This window comes from Hipposideros armiger, unplaced genomic scaffold, assembly GCF_001890085.2.
Source record: "Hipposideros armiger isolate ML-2016 unplaced genomic scaffold, ASM189008v1 scaffold_323, whole genome shotgun sequence".
NCBI lineage: Eukaryota > Metazoa > Chordata > Mammalia > Chiroptera > Hipposideridae > Hipposideros > Hipposideros armiger.
The window spans coordinates 1,122,251-1,132,797 of NW_017731673.1; the positions used below are offsets into that span (position 1 = coordinate 1,122,251).

Here is a 10,547-nt window from a genome sequence, read left to right on the forward strand (position 1 = left end):
GGCTGCTCAGCTCGGGCTGGACTCGAACCGCTGTTGCTCAGAGCTCACACTCTTGAGCGAGCTCTTAACCAACTGAGCCACTCGGCCGGCCCTCATAACATATTCTTGTCTTTAACATTATAAAGGTTACAATGGATTATACCAGGTGCCAAAAAAAAATGTATACACATGGCTTGTATTGATCTTTTGTTATCAGTATATATTGAGTATTACAATTTTAATACAATTTTCTCCTTTCTTCAAAGGTGTATACATTTTTTGGCACCCTATCTATATGTGCCTAGAGTAAAATCAGGTGCACCCAATGTCTCAAAATGCGGGCATGAAGACTGCTAACACATGATTTGCAGAGGCCTTCCATTTTCTAAGAAATCCAATTTCTAAGTATGATTATTTTTCCCACTTTTGGATTACAGAATTACCAGTAAGTCAAAATTCTTAAATTATTCATGGGAAAGTAAACTAAATTCATAGACACCATCTGATTAGAGTTATCTTGCATCACCTGTTTTGAACTCTTCAAAAAAAAATGTCTCCTCTCATGCATATTGCTTTGCCTACCACTAACTAAAATAAATATTTTGATTCATAATATTCATTTACCTTTTAGAAACAGGAAAGATAAGTGGAAGGTTTTCTGAAATATAGATTTCATTCAGTTTACAGAGAAGCTACCTCTTAAAATGGCCAGCACATTATCAGTCACAGAAACTCAGCAGGTGAAAAGCACATGGACAGACAACACAGCAGCAACCATTTATTTGCAGAGAGAAAGAATGCACCCTGAGGTTTGCCTTGTCAGACTCCCTGACATGATCTTCACAAAGTTTAAAGATGTTTGTTCTTTCACATGCCGAATGAATTACTGCACAATGCTTTGCTGTGAACTGCATAGTTTGAAATTGGTTTTTCTACCATCTAAATTCTACCTGTGATTAAAAATATCATTGAAAAATAAAATTCTTTGCTGCCTTTGAATATGGAATAGTCTTTATTGGTTTTATTAATCAATTTACACTCTCATATGGATTATACTTCTCTAATTATTTGGAAATTAACTTTTATTAAAGTGTAAAATCTATTCCCATTTTTTTTTGTTATCAAGTCCATGGGCATCATTTAGGCAACTGACCTCTCTTTTTCAACAGGGGTTCTCTTTATTCTCTCCTGTTCCAATGGAAGTACTTCAAAGTAAAATTTAAAGTAAAGTAACTATTTTAATTTTAGTTCTAAATTGATGGGCCTTAAAATTTTGTGTGCTTATGAATTAACTAGTGTGGCTGACAAAAATATAAATTTCTAGGCTCAAATCCTAGACATCTTTATCCAGTATGTCTTCTGTGAGACCCAGGCATCTTCATTTTGACAGTCAACTCGATGACTGAAAGGCAAGTGATCTATGGAGTGCGTTTTGAGACATATTGGAAAAACTCAACTTTGTATAATATATTCGGTATTTTTTATCTCATCTACTAACTCCTGATTTGACACTATAGCCTGTTTAAATTAACCTGTGGTTGTGAAAAACAAATACTATTTCCAGTAACAGAGCTGTGTATCCAGATTAACATTCCTACTGAAGGTAATCAAAGATTCTGGATAAAATATTTTTTTAAAATCTTCTTTGGGCCGGCTGAGTGGCGCGTTGCTTAAGAGTTGGCTTGGGACGCCAGCTCTGAGCAGCAGGGCCCTGGTTAGAATCCCACATAAAGGGCCAGTGGTGCTGCGTCCTTTACAACTAAGATAGTGAACAACAGCTCAACCTGGAGCTGGGCTACCCGTGAGTCGCCAGCCATGGCATAGGTTGCAGCCCCTGGGCTGCCATGAGCTACCATGAGTGGCTGGCAGTCAGCGTGAGCGGCTGTCCAATGGCTGGTGAGCGATTGCCTCACCCAGGAGGAGCGCATTGATAATACCAACATGGGGCAGTGAAATGACGTCCTCCACAACTAGACTAAAGAACAAAAGAACAGCAACTTGAATGTACCCCTTCCCCGATTCCCCAATGCTGTTCCCCTCCCCCAATTCCCCAATACAATCTTTTTTTAAAAAAAAACCTTCATTAAGACATGGAAGAACAAATAAGATAGTAAAGAATTACCGAATGAAGAACCAAAGGTGATCATAAAAGCACTGATCTATTTGCCCTGACATGTTTTGCCACCAAATATGGAAAGATTTAGTATAGATTTTTATGGTCTCAAAGTTTGGGGAACTGCAAGCAAAAGCCAGGGCATTCCCATGATAGGATGTCAAACAGGAGACACGTTCCCCACAAAACAGGAACCCAAAGACCTGTACCATCAGGGTAAATTGCAACTTGAAATAAACTGCATGTCTGACTTTCTTTCCTTCCTGCATCCCCCAAATAAAGGGAAAGTTGCTAACTTACTGAGCACTGAGCGACTTAAATAAAGTACACCTAAATATAATCATAAATGCAAACCAGCTCTTAATGTATTTTCATTACAAATTCATAGTATAATATCTAGATAACACTTAAAAGCTCAAACCTTCCATTGGAAAATAGTAAACGCCTTCTGGTGTTTCCTGAAAGCATCTGGTAGAAGAAGTAAATAAAAAACTTATCTGGAGAATTGCACCTTTATGGAAGCTTTCAAATAATCCCAACAGCTATTTTTTTTTCCAGGGAATTAAGCAGTTCATAGTCAAAAATAAATTCATGCAAAGGGATAAACAAAATGGCACCATGTATGAAAAATATCAAAAAAATCAGACAGCAAAAATAAGTACACAAAGATTCCACTTGCTTTAATTATCAAATGCAAATTTTTAAATAGCCATATCTGCACTATTTAGAAAATATATTACAAGTATGAAGATATCTACAAAGAACTGTAAACCATAAAAATAATCTAGCAGATTTGGAAAAGTACAAAATAGGACTTATAAAAATGAAAAATAAAATAATGTGAAATAACAGAGTAGAGAGTCATGTCAGTAGGATGGCAGGCTAGAAAGCCCCAGGAGCTTGTTTCACCATGGAAACCTCAAATAAACAACTACAGACTGATTAAAATAACTTTATAGGAGCTCTGGAACAAAGACAAAGATCTACAGCAACCATGTGAATGCCCAATCAAGCAAAAGCCACATTCAAACTGGTAGGAAATGTCACTATTTTACTCTTCCTTACCCCACTCTCTCCTCAGCATGGTGTGGCTGAGGTCCAGAGGAAGTGGCTCAATTCCTGGTTCCCTCCCTCTGTTCAGGAAAAAACAGAGTGGAGATTGTTTTCAATGTTCTGCCATGTCTGTGGGCTGCTAGAGTGACGGATATCTGTTTTGCCTGACTCTGAGCTCAGATAGGAATGGCAACGCATATTGAATCTCAGGATGGGAGCCACCAAGGCAATGGCAAGTGCTGTGGTGCGTGAACACTGCAGGGGAACTGTATATCTGTAGATTCCTGGGGCGAATGATTACAGGCAGAGGAACTATTGACTAAGATGGAGGCATAGGAAGTCCCAGTCTTCGTTATCCCACAGAAACTCCAATTTAACAAAGATATACAGACCAAAATACTTTTCTAAGTTAAACATCCAGTTAAAAAGTTGCAATACTTCCAGACAAACACAAAACTCAGGACAGCAGCATTGAAAAGGATAAGAAGATTCTCTCTAACACTTGTCATTTGTTTGTCTTTTTGATAATAGCATTCTAACAGGTGTGAGATGAAAACACATTTGTGATTTTAATTTGACTTTCCCTAATACCTAGGGATGCTGAACATATTTTTCATAGGGCTGTTGGTTATCTATACCTATTCCTTGGAAAAGTGCTTATTCAGGTCCTCTGCCCATTTTTTAATCAGATTGGTTTTTTGGTTTTTGTCTTTGAATTGTATGAGTTCTTCATACTATATTTTGGATATCAGTTTCTTGTCAGAATTATCTTTTGCAAATATGTTCTCACCTCTGACTGTGACTTCCTTAGGTGAGAGAGAGAACAGAGAGTTCCTCCAATGTCTTAGCCTTTCAGTGCACTCCCTGGGGGAACAGTTTCTGTCTCACCTCACACGGAGTGCTAATTAAGCCCTCATATTTAGATGCCTGGGGGTAGTTATAAACAAAGGAAAGGGGGTGAATGCGTGCTTCCACTGGCACTGCTCTGCAAGATTGAAAGGAGGTGCAAAACCTGAAGTATCTCCTCCAGGAGGGAGTGAGAGGGGTGGGGTGTTATTCCCACATTTCTGAGCTTGCAGGGTGATGCCTGGAGCGCTGTTTTCTGTCTCTTCTCATACAGCACTGTTAGAACCAGCATGGTTCAGACACCTGGCACAGTTAAGGAAAAAGAGAAAAGGGGCAGGGGCTTGCTGCTGCCAGCACACCTCTGTGAGGTTGAGAGAAGGTGCAGAACTTAAAGTGTCTCCACAGAGAATGAGGAAGATGAGTGAAGTGTATCTCCAACATCCTCGCCTATTGTACAAAAGTCAGCAATATGAAAGTGTATTAAAGTATAACACTCAGTAGTAAAGGTAAACATATAGACAATACAGAATACTGTACTGGTGTGTAAGTCACTTTTAATTCCAGTATAAAAATTAAAAGACAAAAGTATTAAGAATAACAAAAACTTTAAAAATTTAATGAATATGTAATATAATAAAAAGAGATAAATTGTGATATCAGCAACATAAAGTGTTGGGGGAGAGTATATTGTATAATTTTTTAATGTGATTAGAGTTAAGTTGTTATCAGCTTCAAATAGACTGTTATAACTATAAGATGTTCTATGTAAGTCTCGTGGTAACCACAAAGAAAATACAGAACATGCACAAAAGAAAAAGAGAAAGGAATCAAAGCAGGTCACTAAAAAAAAAAAATCACAAAGGGAGACAGCACTAGAGGAGCAAAGGGACAAAGAAAAATAAGACAGGCAGAAAACAATTAACAAAATGGCAAAAGGAAGTCCTTAACCTATAATAATTCGTTTCAATGTAAATGGATTAAGCTCCCCAATCAAAATATATAGAGTGCTTGAATGGATTATCAAAAAAATAAGATCCAACTGTATACTACACACAAGAAACTCTCTCTAGATTTAAGAATACACACAGACTGAAATCACATCCAGAGACCTAGTTCCAGGGAGTCTCGGAAATGTATGTTTTTACTTTCCAGGATCTGCAGAACATGAAGATATGCTAGAGGAAAGGTAGAATAGATAATTACTTCTAATATACTATTATGTCCCCCAATATTTCTACTTTTCCCTCAAAATCTGCCTTTGTCTCTATAATGTTCTTTTTTACCATTACGGTTTTTATTTCTGTTTTTTTCAGTCAGTTAAAATACTTTTTGTACTGTCTTTCAGTTTATTCTATTATCTCAAATACTTTGATGCTATTTATCTTGTTTGTAGCGTCTGTTAATTTAGTTGTAGATCATATCCTCTGAACTTTTGAATTTTTTATAGGAGGCCTCTCTTCAGCAAGAAACATATATATATTTTCTGTGATAGTCCTATAATGTATAAGTGTTACTGTTTCAGGTTGTGTTTCCTGGGAAGCTGACTCTGAAATAGAGATTTGCACATATAATTTTCACTTAGGTCATGCTGTCAGAATCAACACTACAGTAGCTTTGACAGATGACTCAGCAGACCCTACAAGAAGTGTTGAAGATTGTTCAATTAGAATAAGAAAACGTGGTCTTTGTACTATCACTTTGACCAGTCTTTGGAGGCAGGCTGCCCTGAGAAGACAGTGTGCCTCAGGGCAAGCCACTGTTTTGAGCAGAGGTAATCCACACAGGGGCTGGCAGTTGGGGGAAATAAGTCCTTCAAGTTTCAGGGGGATCTGGGTGGCCCATTAAGGTATTAACCACAGTTATTAGAGTTTTGCCTTTGCTTCTGGTGGGTGTGCCCTCAGGGGTTTCATGTACATTTATTGGCCTCAGGATTCCTGTACCAGGTAAGTGATGTTAATTTGAATCCACATGCCCGTTGTGTGCCTGAGACATCACTTTTTTTATGAAATTTTTTTTTCACCTAAAAATTCTAGGCAGAGAAACAAACTTATTATAGTTTCCTTAAGCCAGTGGGCAGAATCTGTCTCTTTTCTTTCATTGAAGGATTAGATTTTCCCTTCAGTTTTATGCTATTTCAAATATAATTACCTGGATTTCCAGTCAAGATGGTGGAGTAGGTAAACACAGTGCTTACATTCTCTCATGATCTCATGAAAATTGCAACTAAACTACAGAACAATCATCATTGAGAATTGCCTGACATCTAGCTGAACCGAAGTCTTACAACTAAAGATATACAAAAGAAGCTACCTTGAGACTGGTTGGAGGGGCAGAGACTTGAGTAGCAACACTTATATCACACAAAATAGACTTTAAAACAAAGGTTATAACAAGCAACAAAGAAGGACCCAATAATCTCATTTCTAGGTATTTATCTGAAGAAACCCAAAATGCTGCTTCAAGGGGATGTGTGCCTCCATTTGTTCATTGCAGCATTGTTTACAGTGACCAAGATGTGCACAAAACAGGAACAAACTCATAGATACAGAGAACATTCTGATGGTCACAGATGAGAGGGGGTCTGGGTGAAAACAGGAAGGGATGAAGAAGTACAAATTAGTTGTTACACAGTAGCCATGGGCATGTAGGGTGTAGCATAAGGAATAGAGGCAATATTATTGTAATAACTATGTATGGTGTCAGATGTGTACTAGATTATTTATCTGTGTGATAGTTGGGAGAAGGATGCAAAAGGTGAAGGGATTAAGAAGTACAAATTGATAGTTACAGAATATTCATGGGGATGTAAAGTAAAGCATAGGGAATATAGTCAATGATATAATAATAACTATGTATAGTGCCAGGTGGGTACCAGACTAGTCAGGGCGATCACTTCTTCTTTTTTTTTTTTTCAATGTTCAGTTTCCTTTAATGACCCACATCATTAAAGGGTGGGTGCAGGCAGCTAGGCAATGGCAAGAGATATTCACTTGAAGATCTTTCCCTCATTGAAGGCTTTGCCCACATGCTGGAAGGCCCCTTCCCAGCAAAAGTTCTCTCAAAGCAGCATCTGGGTCTCCTCGCTGGCAGGATCCCGTTTCCACCATGTATAAGAGTCCTAGTCCACCTGCCAATATGGACTCAGTGGAAAGGCAAGCTCCTGGCCTCGGAAGACCCAGACTCCAGAAATGAAGCTGCTATTGTCGGTTCCAAAGAGGATGACACTGTTGAAGGCATTCTTCCTCCATTTTGTCCGGTTGCTGGAACATTCCAGTGATGAGGTTGCAACTCCTGAAGGTCTGGATGAGCTCTTCAGGGAAGTGGCACTCAGTACTACAGGGACCAGTCATCCTTATCAAAGTGCTCCCAGAAATACGGCAGTGCCACAGAGAGTGTGTCCTTATTGGAGTGCTTGCACTTAAATTCATCCAACACAAAAGTACTCTTGGGTGGCTGAGCAAAGGGGTCCTTGGCCTTCAGCTCAGCAGCCAACACCTACTCACATTCATCCATCTGCTCCTCAGGAATGGGGGCAGCTGTCTTTTTCTCCTCTTTCTGCTCAGCCTGGGGTTTCTGCTTCTCTTCCCAAGAACCTTTCTCCTTCCGTGAGGTGTCCATTTTAGACTGGCCCTCTGCAAGGTTTTTAGCATCAGACTGGGCCATCTTCTCACAGAGTTTCTCCTCTCCCAAGACAGCCCAGAACTGGGGCTGGTTAATGTGGGTGAGGAACCAGCAGTTGGTATTGGTGAAGGTCTGGCAGAAAGAAGGCTCCAGGACCTGTTTATAGAGCCACAGAAGGGTGCAGACAACTGTGATGTCAGCCAGTGTCACACATTTGCCCTCCAGAAAAGTCCTCCTCTTCAAGTGAGCATCCAGCAGCCCCAGAATTCACCTCACCTCCTTCTTTGCATTCTCCGTGGCCTGCTTGTTGTGGTGCATGACGCCCAAGGGGGGAGCACCCAAGTACTAGTTGAGGGCACTATGTCACTGTCAGCAAAGCTTACCCACTGCTGCCTCTGGAGTACATCCCAAAAAGCTCTTCATTGCTCACGTAGTAGGCAGTGGCATTGCTCTCGAACACGCAGAATCCATTTTCACCCTCAAATGCTGGAAACTTGCTGTCAGGAAATTTACAGAGAAATTCAGGGGTGCTGTTGGTTTGACCAAAGTGGAAGTGGGGTGGTGTAGAGAGTACGCGGACCTGAGCCCTGCTATACTGAGCAGCAATGAGGGCCTTGAAGGCCCTCCAGTTTTCAGGATATGTGTACAGAGAGCATCCCAGCAGCCATGGTGATTCTGCAGAGAAAGGCCTTAAATTATATAAATGTCTAACTACTATGCTGTACACCTGAAGTTAATAAAGAATAATAATGTATGTAAGCTATAATTGAAAAATATTTAAAGTCAGGAAAAAGGCGAAGGGGAACTAGAGGGTCAAATTTCAAAAAACAAAAAAATCACAGAGATGTAACGTAGAGCATGGGGAACATAGTCAATAATATTGGGATAGCGTGGTATGCTGTCACATGGTTGTTGGACTTATCATGGTGATCACTTCTTTAGGTTGTAAATGTTGAGTAATTATAGTGTACACCTGAAACTGATATGGTATGTTAGCTATATATTAATAAAACTCTTTTTAAAAATATAATTCCTTGATTTACCTTGACCCAAGTCCAGATCTCTTACAGGTCTCTGACCACACCTCTTATGGATATTAGCTTACATTGCCTAGGTCTAGTCTGTATTCAGCAGAATATCTCTAGGTACCAGAGTCAGCTAAGCTTGGCTGTCTACACTTAGCATATTTGCTGGCCCCTTGGGATTTACCTTTCTTTCTTTAGAGAACAAATATATATTTAAACATTTTGGTCATGTTGAAGATAACGTTTATATACATTTTTGCATGCAGCAGCGTCCACATTAGCTCTTTCCACTCTATTTTCTGAAATAAAAAATCTCCAAAATCTTCCCGTTTCTCTATAGCGTGTTAAAACAGTAGGTCAACTTTTTTTCTCCTTATTGTTAATACAGTCATACAGACAATTTAAATATGTGCCTAGGAGATACAATATGAAGGTTGGAAGACTAGTTCTTCCTCTTATGTTTTTAATTAATTTTGAAACCTTTTGTAGAGAGATTCAATATTACCAACTAAATATAGCAATATATTTGTATGTAATAGTTTAAAATATTGAGATAAGGTTTATGAATTTTCTTGAACTGATTCAGTAAAAAGATCTGTTTATGCAAAGGTGAATACAAAATATTTGAAATAGTTCTTTATATATTTTGGATATTAGCCCCTTATGGGAGGCATTGTTTGCGAATATCTTGTCCTATTTGGTTGTTTGCTCTTTGTTTTGTTGATGGTTTCTTTTGCTGTGTAGAAGCTTTTTAGCTTGATATAGCCCCATTCATTTATTTTTGCTTTTACTACCCTTGCTATTGAGGTTAAATTTATAAAATCTTCTCTAAACCCAAAAGTCCATAAGTTTATTACCCATGCTTTCTTCTATGGAATTTATTGTTTCAGGTATTATATTTAGGTCTTTGACCCATTCTGAGTTAATTTTGGCATATGGTAACAGCATTCTAGTTTCATTCTTTTGCACATGGCTTTCCAATTTTCCCAGCACCAGCACCATTTATTGAAGAGGCTTTCTTTTCTCCATTGTATGGTTTTGGTTCTTTTGTCAATTTTCTTTTCTTTTTTGCCAATGCCCTGCTGTTTTGATTATTGTCACTTTGCAATATAATTTGAAGTCAGGGAGTGTGATAACTTTGGCTTTGTTCTTTTTTTTGGTCAAAATTTCTTTGGCTATTCACAGTCTTTTGTGATTCTATACTAATCTGATGATTTTTTGTTCTATTTCTTTGAAAAATGCCATTGGCATTTTGATGGGGAGTCCATTAAATCTGTATATTGCTTTGGGTAATATGTTCAGTTTTCTAATTCATGAACATGGAATATCTTTCAATTTCTTTGTATCTTCTTCAGTTTCTTTGAATAAGTCATAGTTTTCAGCACATACATCATTCACATCCTTTGTTAAGTATATTCCTAAGTATTTTATTTTTTGTTGTTGTTGCAATTGCAAAAGGAATTTTTTTTCTGAAATTTTATTGTTAGTATATAAAAATATAATTGATATTTATACATTGGTTTTTCTTTCCTGCAAGTTTATTTTATTTGTTTATTGTTTCTAATAGATTTTTGGTGGAATTTTTAGGTTTTTTTTTTTATATAAGGAATCACGTCATCTGAAAAAAGTGAGAATTTGACTTCTTCATTCCCAATTTGGATGCCTTTTATTTTTTTTTCTTGCCTGATCACTCTGGCTAGAACTTCCAATACTATGTTGAATGACAGTGTTGACAGGGGGCATCCCTTTATTTTCTCTCTGATGGTAGAGGAAAACCTTTCAATTTTTCACAATTAAGTATATTAGCTGAGGGTTTGTCATATATCACCTTTATTATTTTGAGATACTTTCCTTCTATGCCCATTTTATTACGTTTTCATCATAAATGGATGTTTTGTCTTGCCTAATGC

The 10,547-nt window shown here is 38.0% G+C and overlaps 1 pseudogene; it reads right to left on the reverse strand.

Annotated features, from left to right (window-relative positions):
• Nucleotides 1-6,977: 6,977 nt before the first annotated feature.
• Nucleotides 6,978-9,498, reverse strand: LOC109392292 (elongation factor 1-gamma pseudogene; annotated as a pseudogene).
• Between the last annotated feature and the right edge of the window lie 1,049 nt (nt 9,499-10,547).